General features: G+C 40.8%; 1 protein-coding gene across 3 annotated transcripts in view; it reads right to left on the bottom strand.

The window, feature by feature from the left end:
• Positions 1-20,105, bottom strand: part of zic6 (zic family member 6) — a 110,453-nt gene that overhangs the window by 66,885 nt on the left and 23,463 nt on the right. For all 3 annotated transcript variants that reach the window (XR_013303177.1, XM_077609068.1, XM_077609069.1), the window contains one exon: positions 2,282-2,408. The gene's annotated coding sequence lies outside the window, so the exon portion shown is untranslated. The remainder of the gene's footprint in view (positions 1-2,281; positions 2,409-20,105) is intronic.

Genomic DNA, 20,105 nt, shown 5'->3' with positions numbered 1-20,105 from the left:
CTTTTAAAGCATTTTGGGGACGAGAACAACACAAACGACAATGTCGCTCCCGATTCGACGGCCCCAGATAGGCTTATTTGGTAATAAGAAAAATAAATCAATGGCGGCTGGTGTTAAAGTGCACACGAGTGTGATTGGCAGGTCCACGCTTAATACATTGCACATTTTCCAGAGGCGGCTGTAACTAAGCTGCTTTGCTAAAACGTATCAAAGTCAAATATTTTCATCTGCATCTGCCCAGACACTCGATCCGTCCCCTGCTATGATGACCCGTGACACCTCTTTCCTCTTGATGGGCCTCACCGGGGGGACACGCAGAGAAACCTAAAACCTCCCTTTGATGGAAAATCTTACTTATTACTCCAATAAACAATAGTGGGTCACGTTAAATGAGGAAATAGCCCCTCATGCCTTGTCAAATCATTATTTTGGGGTCTAAATTCAATTAATGAGCTACCTTAAAAAATGCGAAGACCTGATTGGTTCTGCAGTGACCTGACATTTTAAAAACTGGAAAAAAAGTATGTTTCGCATAAAACTTCTTGAAAAGCATTGTGTGGTGGTGGACTTTCGGCTTATCCCTTCAGGTGGGTGAAATAAAAAGGAGTCTCGGGGCGTTCAAATAAATTGAGAAATAACGATTACAAGTATGAGGTGCTAATTAATGTACAAGAAAAGTTCTAAAACAGAGAGAATACAATTAAGAGGGGAAAAATGTCACAAGGAAAATATTAAATTTTGGCGAGAATAAAAACAGTCATCATTTTTCCCAGAGTCAAATTATGCATACAAAAAAACTGTATAAAAGTGACTATGGGTCTTACTTGATAAAAATAATGAAAAAAGTCATTAAGTTACAAGAAGAGCCTTAATAAGACATCCTTCTGTTAGAAAAACAAAAGTCAATCCTAGTCATTAAAAACGAGCAATGATTTTCAAAGTGTCCCTTTCCACACAAAGTCAAACATTCAGATTTTTAAAATGTAAACTATTGGTGTGACAATAATTGATAAATTGACAAGTAATCACTAATGAAAACCATGCTAATTGAAATCAAACTATTTTGAAATTAGATGAATCATTTTGAGACCTTGTTAACTACAAAGTAAATCAGTTCCTTCACATTCTCCAATTTATTCATTCTACAATGACAATAGACTGATCCCGTCAAAATAACACATTTGACAGCGTCAGCTTTTACTTTGAAAAACAATAACTCTTCCCAGTTTTCTCAAGTCACACGCCAAACCAACTAATGAAAAATATTCCATGTTTTTTATAATTTTATACAATTATTTAAAAACAAAACTGTTTAATCGGTTTTAAAACAATCATCTTTTTCTAACTACCATTAACCTGTAAATCCCCATGTGTGGGTAATTTACTAAAATGTCACCTTTATTCCCTGAAAAAAAAACTATTGGTGAATTTATTTCCATCAATAGATCCTATATTACATAAGAGCAATAAGTGGCGAGGCTAATAACAGTTTAATACAGTGAAATGCTCCCATGCAGGCACTTTGTTTTCACTCTTGCCGGGCTTAAATTATGCATTGGCGCAGCCTTGTCTGTCAGCTGCATAAAACATGACGTTCTTCATACATTCACCATGAAGAAAGCTGATGCAAAATATCATATAAGACGCAACACCGTCAATTGGTTCCGACGCAGAACAACATCAAAGTTCATCTCATGGGAACAAAACGAAAGTTGACCTGCCGAGCAACTTCACACAGTTCTCCTTTAACTGTTTGCTTTTGAAAGAGCAGTCTGAGCGCTCCGGTGATCCCAGTCTTGGAATTAGCTTGTCTTTGGGTTGATTTTTCCGTTTTTCCTCAATAAGGTGAAATCTGGGGCACGCACATTCTCTTCTGCTTGTCAGAATCAGAGGAGTGTAAAATTGCAACACCAGACAGCTGGGATAATAGCTCAGAAGGGGGCTAATGTCCCTTGCTATGTTCACAGGACATTTTTCTAATGACTGTATTACGAGGGGAAAATGATGCATTTCTGTTATTGTCAGTTTTATGAATGTAGCACTGACTATTCTGCTGTACAGGTGTATTTTGTAGACAGGGGGAAAAGGCACCATTGGCTTTCATGTGTGGAGCATCTTGCTCGGTTTGGACAAAATTCATTGCAGCACACACATGTACACAAACATTTAAATTACATGGAGATTACCGAAGTCTGGTTTTGAACCCAAATTCGAGTGATAATACGTCTGCTTTTAGATCATCCCCTCCCTCACCCGCCCCCTGAAAATCCCAGAAACTCACCAGTTAACACTCCCACTGGCACCAAAATCTTAGCTTTACTCTGAACCGGGCCAACATTCTGCGACAGGAAAGTCCAAGTTTGACATCCCAGACGAAATTTTCGCTCCAATCGCAGGAGGTCAAGGTCCTGCAAACACGACATTAGACAAAGTCGGACAAAGTTTTTTGCACTTCAGAAATATATTATTTTAACAGGTTTTGACACAGGATTCCAAAAGAGTGTCTGACCTTGACCAAACATATTAAATTACTTTTTAAAAGCCTGCCAACTATGGGGTTAGTAGAACACTCAATGGAAAGTCGGTAATTTGTAAAGCCCGTGTTATCGCGGAGATGTAAAAAGAAATGTCAGCAATAATCCCGGCTTGTTCTCAGTCATAGAACCTTGTGAAATCACCCTCCATAAGTATGTTTTCATGCTCTGGCAAGCCTGTAAACTAAAATCCGAGCGCTTCATTAGGAACATATAGTGTTTTTTAGATTGTTTTGATGTGTCCAAGCAGCAGACGGACTATTGGCTAAGCATTGGAAAGAGCAGACAGACAGACAGTCCAAGCCGGTTTAGCCTTGTTTAAAATTATTAATCCACTTCTAATTCCAGCTGGCCCCCTGATGGTGTAGGCCCCTATCAAAAAAATCAGCGCCTCCATTGTGAAGCCTGGCAGAAGGGGGACTGGGCGTATTTTTTCTGCTCCAATCAGTTTCTAGAGGTTGGGCGATTTAAAAAAAAAGAATCCCCAAAAACACCCTCGCACAGCAGGGGGATAACGGAATCATTAATTCCCCATTAATTTCGGGGGGGCTGCGGGCCCCTAATGTTGACACGATGTAGTGCTTTAGACTTAAGGGAAAAGGGGAAGCGACAAGTGCTTTTGATGGCTGCAATAGTGTTAAGACATAACATTGATGAATCTAAATCGTGCAAAAATGTAAAATAATAGTACAGTTTAGAGAAGGGGACAACCTAAATATACAAGAGGGTTCAATTGATAACAGCAGTATGCAGTATACATGCCTATTGTATGATATAAGGCATAAAAAAATAACCAGACTAACTAAAACCAAGGCATCCTCATTTGGATTCATGTATACAATGTTTCCCCGTGCCTTCTGGCAGAGTAAAAAAAAAGAACAAATACTAAAAACAAAACCTTCCACTGTAAATGAAGCTGACGAACAAGAAAAAGTAAATACACAAATAAAACATGCAGCCGTTTTGCTATCGCCACTCTGCAAACACCAAGGAATATCTAAGGCTACACACACCTGAGGGCGTGTTGTATAATTTGGAATATTGTTGTTGTTAATTCCGAGTTTTGGTGTAGGAGCTCATATTTCAAAAACCTGTGACTCACTGTTTGAGCAGGATGCAGCCACAAAGTGACATTTCTTGTAAACAGCGAGACTTGTGACACACCATCACGTGTTGTAGTGTTTACAGAAGTAAATATGGTCTCTTCCGGATGTCTTTGCATCATGCTTTTGTGTTAAAATTTGAGGATTTAACCTGATAAATTCACATGGTATCAAGAAGGAAAAAGTAAAAATTTTGTGTGGTCTGACCCGCCATTGTTTGTTTTATCGAAATCTGGACATCTGATTTATAGTCACATAGAAATGAGCTCATATTAGGTTATTTGATTATCACTTTGAGAAAGGTATCTGTTCCGCAATGCTTGTTATTTTGGATGTTTCTCAAAGCTTTGAGCAAAAATTACATGGGTTGGAAGGAAAGGACTCAGATGCAGAACTTTCATGAGTCAATCAAAATGACTTCAATTTCCAGGCCTTCACTCAAGAGGGATAAACAAACACTGCATTCTTTCATTCATTCATTTTTCGAACCGATTATCCTCACAAGGGTCCCAGGAGTCCTGGAGTCTATCCCTGCTAACTATGGTTACCAGGCAGGGGACACCTTGAATCGGTGGCCAGTCATTCGCAGGACACAAGGAGAAAGACAACCATTCACTCTCACATTCAAACCTAGGTGCAATTTGGAGCGTTTAACAAACTTATCCTGCACATTTTTGGGATGTGGGGGGAAATCTGAGTACTCAAAGAACACCCACGCAGGCTAGGGAAGAATATGCAAACTCCACATAGTGAGGACCCACCTGGGATTGAACCCTCAACCCAGAACTGTGTTAACCACTCTGTCATCAGGCTGCCACAAACAAGGCATTTTTAAATACAGTCTTTCAAAGGAGGCAGATGGAAAAATACTAAAATTCACTCCTTCTCAAAAAACCACAAAAACAATGCCAAAAAGCCAAAATAGCAAAGAAATTCAGTTGGCTTACCAATGTTCTCTTACTTTTTTACAAACTGAACTTCTTGAACAAGAAGTCTTCTGCTGTGGAAGAATGCTGATGATAACACTTCCAGAAGGCAACGGAGACACTGACTATCTATATACACAAAAGGTAATGGTACACAGGTGGAAAAAAATGCTGATTAGGGATGACATGAGGAAAAACAAGTGCTCTAAGATAATAAGGCTATGACTTTCAAGACAAAGCAGGAAATGATGTCACAACAAGACAAACCTCACCACGGTGTGACACCCAATCAAAATGTATTGTCAGTGTCTTTATAGTCGGTCCTCCCAATTGTACTCAATTGGAGTTGAAATGGAAATCTTGTAATATCTTTCTTTATTCATACATTCATTTTCTGAACCGCTTTATCCTTACTAGGGTGGCAGGGGTGCTGGAGCCTATAGCAGCTGACTTCGGGCCAGAGGCAGGAGACACCCTGAATCGGTGGCCAGCCGATCGCAGGGCACGAGAAGGCGGACAACCATTCACTCTCACACTCATACCTAGGGGCAATTTAGAGTGTCTAATCAGCCTACCAAGCATGTTTTTTAGAATGTGGAAGGAAACTGGAGTACCTAGAGAAAACCCACACAGGCCCAGGGAAAACATGCAAACTCCGCACAGGTGGACCGACCTGGATTTGAACCCATGACCCCAGAGCTGTGAAGACGACGTGCTAACCACTCAAGCCGCTATCTTATATAATCTATTCTGTAATTATATATAGTATCTGGGGCACGTTAGAGTGGTTAGAACGTCCACCTTAAAGTTCTGTTGTCGAGGGTTCAATTCCCAGTGGGTTCCAACCTTTGTGTGTGTGCATGTTTTTCCTGTGCCTGTGTGGGTTTCTTCCCACATCCCAAAAACATGCATGGCAAGCTGGTTGAACACTCTAAATTGCCCCTACTTATGAGTGTGAGCGTGAATGGTTGCCTGTCTCCTTGTGCTTTGTGAATGGCTGACAATCAATTGAGGGTGTCCCTCACCTACTGCCCATGGTCAGCTGGGAAAGGCTCCAGCACCCCCTGATCCTTTTGTGGATAAGCGGAATGGAAAAAGAATGTATGAATGCTCATATATCGCTCTCTACCACTCTGCCTACATTCTGCCATTATATAGACTGCTATTTTTACATTGCTATATTTGTCTCTCTTTCGTCTATGCTGCATGTGGCAAGTGAATTTCCCCCATGGGGGATGAATAAAGAACTATTGTATTCTATTCCATTCTTGCATTTTGTAGATTCAGTGTACATAAAATCATGAAACACAATACTGACAAAGACCTGAATTAAAAACAAAATATATCTAAAATATTCTTTTTATGTAAAATTAATAATAATAAAACCCTAACTTTCTGTTTGGAAGAAATTAACCAGCTCCGATTCCACTGTCTGTTCTAGGACAACTTTTTCAACGAGTGCCTAAATGTGATTGAGTGTACACAATGCTAATGATCACAAGGGCGTTCCGGGCTAGTAACCCCGCATGTGGCGGGGTGGGAATCGTCGAGGGGGGCTTGGGGGGTTGAGGAGGGCGATGTCAAGTGTCCAAAGAGGACAAAGAAGTCGTTCTGCTCCAGCTATTCCGATGTAAACATCATACCAGCAGAAACATGGGATGCACGAGCAATCCAACAAGGCCACAGCTTTGAATTAAGGGGTACATAACCCCCCCTTCCCCTCCATACTTTGGGGAGGAGTCCCTATCATCACCCCTTTCATGAATGCACACATGTACATAACACGTACGCACACAATCATGAGCCCATTATAGCTGTCTAGGTTCCGAGTGACGGCCTTTCATAGCGTTCTGTCTTGAAGCTAAGTGGTTATCATGTATGCACCCGACCATTAGGAAATGTCACACATATGCACACATGCTTGATATTCAGGAAAGAATGTCCAATTAGACCTGATCAATGGTGGAGAAGTAAAAAGTGTTTCAGGAAGAGACACACATTCAATGCTTTTTAATTTTTATCACATTGATTTGCTCACTCCTATTTCCGCCCTATCGCCATCTCTCAGCGCACCAGAAGATTGACGGGATCACAACAAAGGGAGATTGTGGTGTGCGTGTATGTGTGTGAGGGGGGCTAATTAATTAATTCTTTATTTAGTTTAAAAGTTCCCCCCGGGTGGGGACGTGCTCCGCGAATGTTACAGCAGACGGAAAATTACAGAGCGGGAGACAGTGAGTGACACGTGAACGGAGGCAGAGTCGTGTGGGCAGGGGGGTTTAAAGTCAGTAGGCATGGGGGTGTTGGGCGTGCCATCCAAACATGCCCATGCCCCCTTTTTAAAGCCATGGCAACATCGCCCACCCCCACCACATTCCATTTGAACAAAACCGTCATATTAATAATGCACTCATATGTGTGTGATGGGGGATGTGTGTGGCTGCTGTGGGGAATTGGGGGGTCCATTCAAAGTTCCAATTTTCCCAGAAACAATTCTCAAAATGGCAACAAATCACAGCCAATTTATCGCAGCGAGGGGGCCGAGTGTCCACCTCAATGGATGCAAACTGCTAAAATATCTTCCCTGCACGTAACCAGCTTTTGTCAAAAATGGTGTTCGCCCCCATATACTACAAAGCAGCATCCACCCACCCACCCACTCCCCCAAAACCAATAAGTAGGCCATGCAGAGAGTAGGCCACTAAAGACCAGGTCATTATTGATTTGACAAGCGAGTGAATAATTTATTTCTGGTGCAAGGCATCAGCTAGGTTGGAACGGTCAAGCCCAACCACGCTCAGAATTACGTTATATCGTCTCGCGCCCGGATTGGGAACGTTGCAACGCTAGCCGCTCTATGGGACCGCCTCTGCCGGCTCGGTGGTCACTGCTCCCAAATGGTTCCCCAATTCCCCCGCCCACCCTTCCAGATTTTGTATGATTTGCTCAGCCAAGTGCTGGTTAATTTACGATCATTTCCAGCTTCCCTGAAGCACTTGGCCAGCGGGACACAAGGACAGCTTTATGCACGGGTGTAATTCACACACTCATTGGCGCGGGACCCAGCAACTGCCTACCCGCACGGGAAGACTGATTTACACGCCGCCAGAAGAAGGAAGATGTCAGAAAACAGACACTTTTCAGAAGACGGGTCGTAATATGCCATTACCGAGTCTGTTTACTCAGTTGTGTTCTTTCAAGGGAGGAAAGTTTTCTTAAGCTTCAGACTGGTCAGTTGGTAAGGCTTCCATGTGTAGTCAGGCGAATGAAATAAATATACACCAAAAGGACTGTGCTCTAGTACAGTATGAATATTAAGAACACTTTTGGGGTGCAGAATTAGTTTGTACTGAACCAAGCCAACTTGTTGATGTCGTCACTATATCTGCCTCAAGCAGCCAAGTTATAAGATTCTATGGATATTTTTGTGCTGTGACTTCTTCAAAGAGTCAAATAATCTTTAAATTCGAGCGCAACAGTAAGTTATTTTCCCCCAGATACCTCTTTGATGCCATAATTTCTTCACCTACATGGGAAAGCTGGGGATAGATGGTACAAGCCGAAATTCTGAAGTCCTACATTGTCACATTCCATTGTTACATTCGTACTCACGTGTCTATGAAAAACGTGACTAAAATCTATAAACTACAGAGTTGAAAATTACTTTCACCCCAAAATGAAGATAATCAGAAGAAACTACAGTAGATAGCTACTCATTTGTTATAGCGCACACCAATTAGACACTGTCAGCCTTTCCCATTTCAAATAGATTGTACGTTTATAGCCATTAATGACAGCCAATAATTTATGAGCCTCAAAAAGAGGATTTAGGATATTTTTATGTTAGGAAAAAAGTCTATAATAAATTAGACGATGATCAAAATAGTGGCCAATCAATGTGATAGTAGTAGATTAGTTGTGGATTAAAGGTGGCAGCCTTACCTGAGATCGGAACTCATCGAGACCAAAAGAGGGCCAAGACTTTTGGATGTCGAATCTGAGACAACCAGAGATCAAAACGAGACTAAGAGCATACAAATATATTAAGAATGAAAAAAATATATCTATTTTTTAAATTCATGTCCGTATCTAGCTGGGCTCCAGCACCCCCGTGACTCTTGTAAGTGATTCCCTTAAAATTGCATGAGTTGAAGTTGATGAAAATCCCAACCGAAAGAAGACCAAGACCCCCAAAATGTAATCCCGTAACAGGTTTTCAGACCAATAATTGTTTTGAGGGAGACAACACTAGTCATTTTTTAACTGCTCCTTTAAAGTACTGCAAAATAACATTTTTTTGCATTTTGTATGTATGTTTTAGGTTGTTCAAGAACTAAATAGAGTTCAAGCACCTTGATGTAATACTAGAAGAAAAACATCCAATCCTAGCGACCAAACATGGTTACGTTTAATAAACAGTACAGAAAGTTTTAGCGAATTGTCGTCAATGGCAGCCAACGACTACATTTTTTTCTAGTGAGGGATTAGTCTTAAATTTATTGTAAAACAAAAACTTGTTTGTACTTTTTACTGCTTGAAATGCAGTCATCTCCTGTTATGTTTTGGTCATTGTCGGGTTAACTGTGAAGCAGCTGTGTTTCTTTCGTGCTCGCTTCCTTTCTTCCCCTTCACTACACGTCCATGCTCACACGCAAACACACATTTGTACAGGCACACACACGGACACACAGGGCCAGAGGCAACTGCAAGTTTCCATTCATGCTTTTCATTATCGGGCCTTGTCGACGCTTTACACGGCCTCGTAAAGCGCTGAATAACGGCACTTTAAAATGCATCCTGACACTATTACGTAGCGAGGCCTTTCAGTGCCGCATAGAGGGCCCGAAAACACCCGACGCTGACATTGCGCTGTTCGTTTATTGCCTTTAACTGCTGGATAAAAAAAAAGATTATGATGTAAAAATAGATGGATCACAAATGGAGCAAAGGTTGTAAAAGGAATTGTGTAAATGTCGATTAAATGCTGTAACTTGACTTTAAGTGGCAAATGTGAACTTGTACTCAAACAGACTGACCTCCCCTAACATCCACTTTAGTCTGCCCAACTCAACTACATTATACAGCTCTGTTTAAGTACAAACATTAAGGTGTTATGGCTTCCAAAGTGTGTCTTATCAACAGATCATAAAATATAATAAACAAATGAAACTACATAGATCAAACCACAATGCTGTGTTGGTAATCGCAGTGATTAGTTTTGTTTAACATGGTTTAATAAGGGCAGGGGCAGGTGGGGATGCTATTTCATGTTCATTTAAATTTAAGTGAGTTTAATAAATGACTGCACAAGCCAGCATTGTGTGAGTTGGTTAAATTACAAGACAAAATCAAAAAGAAAGAAAAACGGCTATTTTTGCATTGTAAAATATTGGCATTCTTCATATCTAATGCCATTCTAAATAGATGATTACCCTGTTTGTTTTAATTGACTAATATTAAACATCTCGCACCACAGAGTGACTCAAATGGTGAACATATATTTGTCTTCTATTTTGTGTAATCCTATAAACTGCACCTGTCCTACATAGTGTTTTAATAAGATAAAAATAACTGCTGTGGAAAGGCAAATTAATACATCAAAACGAGTGATGTGTTACAGGTCGTTAATCAGGTTTAAGTTATGCATACAGCAGTTTAAAAAAGTAGTAATTGTTTAAAAATTGTGGAATTAACCCAGTGATGTGACCATGACGTGACTTTTTACCTTTTTGAAAAAGTTGTAATTTGGGGAGTACAACAGATGGTAAAAAAAAAAATCAAGGTTATGTTAATAATTGAAATCTTATGCTTGCCAATGACGGCCATAGATGTCCAATCCCTTTCAAATAGCAGGACTCCAAATTTGAATGGGGATTAGGGTTAGTTTGTAGACCACCAAAACCAAACCGTTCTAGATCAAGTCTTTTAAAGTTTGTTAACCAATGTTTATAGAATGGTGAGAGCAATAACATGATATACTATATATCAATTCATAACAGGAGATAGTACTGGTACTTTGGAGAATCTCAAATTGGAATTAAAAAAACTGTCAAAAACAGCAAGATACTGTTAAATGGTAATACATAAAGACACATTTTCCTAACTTTGAACTTGTATAAAATGCACCCTCAATTTTTGATGTCTTTATTTTTGGATGAAAATGCATCATTTCCACGAGAAATTACTAGCAATGTGAATCACAAAATTGTTCTGATATTGTATTGTTTTGATGATAAGGTAATTGCCGCCATCACAGTCTGGCACAATTTGTTTTCATTCATGGGCCTTTGAAAAATGTAATAAACTACAATGTTCCTATTTAATACAGCCAGATACATTTTCGCTAATTGCAATGAAAAATACAAACAAACATTTATCATGTTGTTGCGGAAACATTTCAGACATTTGAATGAAAATTATATTTTTAGCAAAACAGCCTATCTAAAAGATGTTGTGGATTGATCACTTTGATTGGACAGTTTCTTAACCAATCAATATATCAATTAGAAGCAGGAACTCCTAGGTAGTTCACCATATCATTTGTTATACAAGGCTTACAATGAGGATTATCTCACAATACAATCTAAAATGAAACTACTAACAGGAAAACCAAGCTAATTCTATTACAATCGGCCAAAAACAGGCTAACTTAATGACAGTCTATGAGAATATTTCAGTGCAACAGTTCCGTAATGATTTGCTATATGTTTACAAAACAAATATTTTCTTTTCCATAGACACTTTTGCAGTGGAAAGTGTCACCAGCAACCTTTTTGGTTGATTAACCCTTTAAAAAGCCCAAACCACTAAATAATAGACAGCAAAATAAAAATATTTAAACTGAGACTTCAATGGTCCCTAGGATCAAAAAGACTACAAAAAAATTCAAACATAACTTTAGTTTTTATCAGGGGAAAAAATATCATATTGCTCAAAATTCATGCACCAAATATGTTAAATTTGGCCACATAGGGTTAAATGGTAACACCTTTTAAAACAATACATCAATTCTTGGGGGAGCCTATCAAAAATCTATCGGGAAAAAAAGGATATCGATCCCCATCAATGTATCGTTACGCCGCTAAAAAGCGAGCTAATGCTACCAGAGTTGTCAGTGCACAAGTGTAACACTCTGAAAGCACAATATTTGCCATCCAGTTAAACGTACTGTCATAACGCATGCGCACAAGCATTTGCCGGTGCTGTATGCGGCAAGAGGTCCCGTGACGGCGACAATGCGAGGTGGCAGCGCAGTCAAAACAAGCCCCGTTCCTGCAAAGTGGCGCTTGAAGAGGTTCTTTAGAGCCGCTCCTTAATGTTGTAAAGTGATCTCCTCCACAATTGGGACACTCCAAGAGGCCATCCCTGACAAGACGACCAAAGCAAATTCCCTCCTCCCCCCCCGGGCTTTGTCAGCTTCCATCACAAGCTCCTGGAACAGATCCGGCTAAACGATACCCAAAACATAGGACATGTAACCTCGGCAAAGAGACGCAAGTTTTGGAAATAAAAAAGTCCATGATACAGAGCCACTTTTAATGTGCCTGTGTTGTTTCTCGTTTGCAACTGGGACGCGATCCGACACAGCGACCGGGCCAGTTTGCCTGGGGAACATCAGGCGAGGTTGACATGAAAAGACTGTGACTTTGCGAAGGGGAGCCGTGTGAATAAAGCAGTAGGGGCCCAAGGTTTAGAAAATGCCAGACAGTGCCAATCCAGAACACGACGGCAGCGGCAGAGCCCAGCTGGCCGCGGGACAATTTGGCCGCCGGCTCCAGCAGACTTAGCACTCACTCACTTTAAAAAAAAAAAAAAAAAAACCTCAAACTGCTTTTCTCTGTGGCACTACCCAAAAAAAAAGTGTTGGCAAATTGATGCCCAACTTTACAGGCGTTAGGAACGCTTGATCCAAATAAATGGTCGCCATCAAAAGGAAACTTCAGTACTAAGCGGATGAAAAGCCTCCATCCAGAGTGCCATAGAACTTTGGGCTCATCTCTAATGAAAAAAGGTGGCGGCGGTGTGCGAGGGAGGGGGCGTCTTTTCTTCGTTTCTTTCTTCCTCCTTTCTCTCTTCTTCTTCTTGGTCTTGTCTGTTGAAACATGTGGTCAGCTGTTATGCTTCCATGTGGTCAGATGATCAAAGCCGGAGAAGGGGGGCGGCGGGGGGTAGCAGCGGTAATTGTCCCCCTGCCGAAGCTCTGCCCCTGCCCGGGATCAGGATCCCAGCAGGTGGGGCTGGGGTGGGCGGGGGCTTCCATGAGAACGGTGGGAGGAGAGGGTGGAGGAACGCAAGAGGCCCAGCCTGGCAGAAATAAAGACTTCCTAAGGCCTGCACGCTGACAACAGAGCCCCAAAGGGAGAGTAAAAAATGAAGCCTACGCACACACTAAGGGGGTTTTCACTCGGGGAAGGGGGCCGCCATTGGGGCCAACATTTGGGAGAGGGCGAGATGGAAAAGCATAAGAGAATAGGATTATAATATTTGCTCAGCGCAAAGAAAAACAATTGTGCGCCCATTTCACAGTATCTTTACAACTGACGCCTGTGTCGAATCAAAGAAGGGATTTTTCTTCTTTTTGGGTGTGTGTGGGGGGTGGGGGGTGAGGAGTGGGGGTCATTTCATGAAAAATGGATTCTGTTTGCTTCACCTACTAACCTCTATTTCTCTGATCAGCAGAAACAAACTTTGTAGAGGCACAACAGGTTTTCTCACCCGATAGGCCGCCGTTAACGTAAATAAACAGAGAAAACACACCGAGATGGTGGGGATGGGAAAGGGGGAGGGGCTTCTTTTGCATACCTCCACTTCTCAGTGTTTACCTGAGACCCAGTGGGAGCCGCGAAAGCTCACAGGTTGGACTACTTTGCATGTACGTGGGAGCCCCACAAAACACAGCTCACCCCTGTCCGTCATTTTGATTGCCTCAACCGAGAACCCCCCCCCCAACCTAAAACACCCCCACTTTTCTACTCACATCCTCGACCAGATGGCTTTTTTTTTGTTTGTAACTGCTTCTCTCTTCTTGCACCTCTGGTCTACCAAACTAAATCCCTACGATAGCTGGGTGAAGCTAAGTGGGGTTTTTTTTGGAAGGGGGGTAAGCTGGACAAATGGCTGGAGGTAGCAGAGCAAATAAAATGGATTAAGACGAGGCTTTTCACAGATACTTTAAAACTTGGCGGCAACCCAGTACATTTTTGCGTTTATAGGAAAATGAAATTCAGACACCGGAAAAGTGTTTACCATGCCGTCTTGTGTTGTTATCAAATAAAGCTTCAAAAAGCTTTTATTTTGTAACACAGATCTACTTACATATCTTAAAATTCCACATATCAAATCATAATGAGCAAAATGATAAGAAAACGAAAATCTAACGTCACCTCCTGGCTCTATCCAGCCAAAGGTTAAATTCTTTACTCCCCGCTGTCAGCCGTCATTAAGTTGCGTAGCAACCCGCTGCAAGCTATAATTAGTTAAGCAAAAATCAAGATTTCCATTTTGTTAACACAAAAAACACTTTTTTGAAAAGTGTCACATGTTCTTTGAGAGCCTCTCAAAGGCGTGTGATGAGATTTCTTTTTTTAAGCACTTTGACTGTCACCGCTGAGTGAAATGTGCAGCTGTTATAACATATTTAAGTCATAAAAACCACAAGATGGCAAGCAAGGCATCAACCTGTGAGCATCCTTCAAGTATTATTAACAGGGTCGCTGCCACCTCTTATTTCTTTACTTCTGCAATCTTTGCAGGACAAGAATCCTAATTGGCGCTGACTTTAGTTTGAAAATATAATATATAATATAATATAAAAACACTGTACTGAAATCTACAGCAATGATATCTACTTCATTTTCTAAATGCGGAAATAACCCTTTCCTAGCAAACCAGGCTGTATTCATTTACAAAACTCACTTAAATTATGTCATGTTATGTAACCTAAACCTTGAAACAAAATCACTCAAAACTAATAATGTACACTCAAATGACCATCTTTGCATGTATAAAAATTATTTAAATTTCTTAACCCTTTTAGTGTATTCATTTAACTCATTCGCTGCTATGGATCCAAATCATTTTCATGAAAAGAGGTGTGCAGAAAATGATTTTATGAGAATTTACAGCATTCTCCCAGTTTAAATAAAGTGGAAGTCTACCACTTTCAATCGGAGGCATTGGGTGCAAATACTATAAAAATAAAATAAAATAAAATTCAACTTTAGAGTGTTATTGGGACACATAACAGAATTCAAATCTCTTTTGATTCATTCATTCATTCATTTTCTGAACCGCTTTATCCTCAATAGGGTCATGGAGGGTGCTGGAGCCTATCCCAGCTGACCGGGCCAGAGGCGGGGGACACACTGAATCAGTGGCCAGCCGATCGCAGGGTACTAGGAGATGGACAACCATTCACACTCACTCATACCTATTGGCAATTTAGAGTGTCCAATCAGCCTACCCTGCATGCTTTTGAAATGTGGGAGGAAACCGGAGTACCAGGAGAAAACCCACACAAGGGTCAAGTGTGGGCCGGAGAGAACATGCAAACTCCACACAGGTGGACCAACCTGGATTTGAACCCAGGACCCCAGAAGTCTGATGCCAACACGCTAACCACTCGGCCGCCAGGCCGTTCCTGTTTTGGTCTTAAAAAAAGAAATACATTTTGCTTTAATTAACTTTTTTAATGTATATATGTATTAAAATATATATATATTTTTAAAATACAGCAGTAATACATTTTTATACAATAATTGATCATGTTGAAGCTTTTTATTTGTTTCATAAAGGGTCAAGTTTGTGATGAAGAATACCATACCAGCCAAAAAGGGAGGCAATTATAATCACTAAACAACACATTGGCTGCCATTATTAGTGATAGCCATTCAATCCATTTGAACTCCGTCAGTTCATATGGATTGGATGTCTATCACCGTCACAAGGATGGGCACCAATTAATTCACATTATCATTAGGAATAGCACTACCTTAATGCGTACGCTTTCACCTCCTCAATGTAAGGTAGTCAAAACAAAGAGGAAACACGGCTTTGATTGCACACTTGTGTATACGCGTGCAGAAACAACACTTGCGGAAAACACAATGAAAATAAAAAAGAAATCAACAACTCTCACGAGTCCTTCAAAGGCTTTCGCCTGGGAGAGTGCGTGAAGGATTTTAGGAAATCACACATGCGCTACTGGCATTGTGCATGTGAGGAAAGTGTTTTCGGCAGCTCTTGAACCCTTAGAGGGGTTTAACAAAGACGAGCACGGTTTTTTAAGCTTCCACCATGCTTGATGTTTCCGTATTCAAGGTGCTTTTCCTCTCACTTTATCTCACTGTCAATCAGTGGTGGAGGTAGAGGTGTGCTATTAAGCGGTTAGAACACTTTCTGGAAAACCCACGCCAAAAGTGACAATAACAAGCATGGGGTCTTAAAGAGTATTTATTATTAGGTATACCTGCTGAAAAAAAGTTCTGAGACACTTTGCCGTCCTATTGTATGGTGAAGTGTCTCAGATATTTTGACCGCAAGTGTACTAATGAGCCAATACATAAATTGTAACAGTTTTCTTTATCTGTTAATTCAAACCAAGGCACAAAATCAGCATATTTTTATTCAGTATTAAAGATAGGAGTCTAAAAATGGGTGTTCTATGATCAAAGAATAAAAAGTGGTAGCTTGAATGAATGCAAACATTTTATGGATAGATGAGTTACATCTTCTCATCCATTTTATCTTGAAGAAAATCCAAATGTGACTTACTTTTTTTAATATAAAACTACTTTCTTGCTCTTTCAACTGGCAGTTCTTTGTAACTTAGTATTAATTTGAACTAACAATTCTAAAAAATAACTGGACGATTGGCTGTCATTTTTCCCGTTTTTCATAATCTCACATACTTTCACAAAAACCACCCTTTTTGTAATGTCTTTTTAAATGTTGCAAGGGTTTTGGTAGTTTTGTTATTCACCAATTTCATCACAAAACGATATTGGGTTTTTTGAAACTATATTTAGTGATATTACAAAAGGAGCCCCAATTTCATTAGATTCAAATAGCTTCGATTTAATACGGTATTATGTCACAAAGTACATGAAAATGGGTATTTAACAACATCCGTTACATTTCACCTAAAGCATAAAAACAATGTTTTCTACACAACGACCCACCTAAAAGATAATGATCAATGTTTTGTGTATTATTAGTAGTATACAAATGGGCGCAGCGATTTTAAAAAAAAGTTAAAATCCATTTTGAAGGCAGCCCCTTGATTATTGTACCAAAATAAAATGACTGACAATTACTAACCGAGACGGGTATTTTAGCTTGTATGATTTTTGCATTTGTTTTAATTGCCCCTAACTTTCCAGGTCATCTGCCTTGAATCCCACCCAGGCAGGTATCACACGTCCCTAACTGGTTCCTTTTGGTCCCCATTAATTCTCCCGCAGCTCTCACGCGTTATTTTGCAAAACAGACAAACTGGCCAATGAAGCATCTGCCAGGAGAGAAGTTCACTCGGTTTGGGTGTCCCAATGGAGGAGTGGTAAGAATACAAAGGCAGGGGCAAAGGGGAGTGTGACACCACTGTCTGTTGACTCTTTGGAGTATTTAATTAGCTGTAATCCAATTGAGGCACACGGCTTCCTGTTAAGAGAGGTGCAAAGGTTCGAAATAAAGAGCTTATGGTACTATTAAAGCCGACAGATATAGCCAACACCCTCCAAAGAAGATGAACCGCTGATCTCGCTGATGCGATGAACATCAGTGTACTGCCCAGGTGGAAGATGAACTCCGATTTTACAAAGCAAATGATTGACTTAAGATTGTGATGCATTTCAGCATTTTCTCACATTAATGCAACCACCTGCCAAAGGTGTCAGCTTGCTCTCGGCCTCAGAGGCATCCAGACAAACAGACAGACCATCCTGTTGCAGAGCAATTTAATTGTATTCAAGTGGTTATTTAGCACAGTCAGTTTGAAGGACACAGTTGGGCAACATTTGGTTGATGCAGAAGGCAAAAAAAAAATCGAAGATTTTTAAAACAAGCCCAAATGTAAAATGGCTGAGAACCATGGCGACAGACGCCTGAGTCAACGGTTTCTGAAAGCTGAGTAGGGCATCTGGAAATTTTGAAACAGAGACCTTGCACTAATCACTGCATACCAACACTTTTAGAGCTAAAACCTCTTTAATGTTGCTTAGGAACAGATGTGTTGACTCAAAGTTGCTTGACAACATTGCGGATTTGGTCCAAAACAGACAGTTGTTGCATTTAAAACTCAAACCCAGCATTTGTATCTCAGTAACACATCATTGTTCTGTCCGCGGCGAAAGATTAAAAAAAAAAATTAAGCTTTAACCCCTAATGTCCCAGATAAGGAGTGGTGAGGACAAAGACAGGGGGAAAGGGAGTTCAACACCTCTGTCTGTTGACTGTGGAGTATTTAATTAGCAGTAATCCAATTGAGAGTACACGGCTTCCTGTTAAGAGAGGTGCAAAGATTTGAAATAAACGGCTTGCTGAACTATCAACGCCTACAGATATAGCCAACAGTCTGTAAGCAAGATAAACCCGTCAACTCTCCGACACAATGAAGATTGTACGCAGGTGACTAAGTAAGCAAAATCCGCGAGTCTAGAGTTTTAGCATGCTTTTCTCAATAAGTTAAAAGACAAAGCCGACAAAAGCCTGGAATATAAATGTCATACAGCTTGGATTTTGAAATTCAAACACTCAGCCAATTTATTGGAATAAGCCTCAATTTAAAGAAAGGCCTGTTTAATGACTTTGCCCAGTTCAAAGGCTTTCGCTTTTCATTTCTGGACAAACTTGTGATGTTCAGATGTTTATGTAAAATTAATGAGTTTACCTTAATTGGTCAATTATTTGTACTTCTACACGTTAGCAATCATATTGTATACTTTACAGTTCAATTGGGAAAATTGATATACACTGAGATGCAAATAAAGACTATACACAAACCCTAAATAAAATAGCAGCTGCATCGCAATCGAGGAGCCCTTTACAGGCCACAAAAACCCTGACATTAACCAAAGACTGTGACAACTGTGTTCCCAAGGATGCGAACATTCCGTTGCCCTTGTTCCCTCTTCTTATTATATCACACCTATCATTAAGCAAAATAATAATTTTCTGAAGCGAATGGGGATGGTGACACATGAAAGTCCAAGCACCTCATCAGTGCATCATCGTCGAACGTTGCTAAGCCAGTACAGATGCACGCAGACCGGCTCGCCCGACAGTCAGTAAAGCTGCTGGAACCTCAGGCGATCTCTCCTCCTGTGGCCATCTGTGAGGCGCTTACACAGACATAAAGAATCACTAAGACCACCGTGCCAGGTAAGCGCTGACCTGCTTTGAAAGCAACGTGAGTTTGGTGAAGAGGGAAGCCGAACTGCTGAGCCCGAAGGTTCCCAAGCTCAGCTAAGTTAAGAAGAAGATTGAGACGTACTGCTCGGTGATGTTTTTTGACAGGTGAGGAGCAGAAAGCTGTCTGACATGGTTGGGGTAAGTAAGAGCTGTGTGCCATTGTACAGGGTGAACATATCTACAAACTGAGGGTGGTAGTGTTTTTTATTTGCGTAAATATGTTTGTGAATCTGCTCATGGCTTTTGGAGGAGAAGAATATTACTAACTCATCTCATCTCATCTCATTTTCGGAACCGCTTTATCCTCACAAGGGTCGTGGGGGGTGCTGGAGCCTATCCCAGCTGACTTCAGGCCAGAGGCGGCCAGCTAATCGCAGGGCACAAGGAGACAAACAACCATTCACACTCACACTCATACCTAGGGACAATTTGGAGCATCCAATCAGCTTAGCATGCATATCTTTGGAAAGTGGGAGGAAACCGGAGTATCTGGAGAAAACCCACGCAAGCCCGGGGGAGAGCTTGCAAACTCCACACAGAAAGGTCGAAACCCACCTGGGACTGTGAGGCCGGACCACTGACCACTCGGTCAACGATAAGACAAAATAAACATTTTTTGTGGGTTTGTGTGCACAGCACTTATAAACCAAAGTGTCTGTAACTCTAAATTAATTTTATGCATCATAGATTTTATTTATTGGTAAGCTTTACGGGGAATTTGGAGGGTTTGTAAAAAGCTTTTTCTGTAGTACTAATGTAAATGTTCTTCTTTTGCCAGTTAATATTATCAGATTTCTGTGTGTAGTCCTCAATGAAAGCAAATGAATATTTTGTAAATCATCTAGAAATTGGATTTTCTTATAATACATTCATTCATTCTCTATACCACGCATCCTCGTAAAGGTTGTGGGGATTGCCGAAGCCTATCCTAACTGACTTCGGGCGAGGGCAGACTACACCCTGGACTGGTCGCCAGTCAGCCATAGGGCACACAGAGAGTCAAACGACCATCCGGACTCACAATCATCCTGCCCGCGATCGAGCCCGCGCCTGCCTGCACCGAAGTCAGGCGAGGGAACCTCTACACAATGAGGTGTCACTTACAACACAGATTTAAGAATTTACAAAGTAGCTAT

This window comes from Stigmatopora argus, chromosome 9 (assembly GCF_051989625.1).
Source record: "Stigmatopora argus isolate UIUO_Sarg chromosome 9, RoL_Sarg_1.0, whole genome shotgun sequence".
NCBI lineage: Eukaryota > Metazoa > Chordata > Actinopteri > Syngnathiformes > Syngnathidae > Stigmatopora > Stigmatopora argus.
Note: the sequence above shows the minus strand (reverse complement) of the source record. Positions and strands in the feature narration are given on the sequence as shown.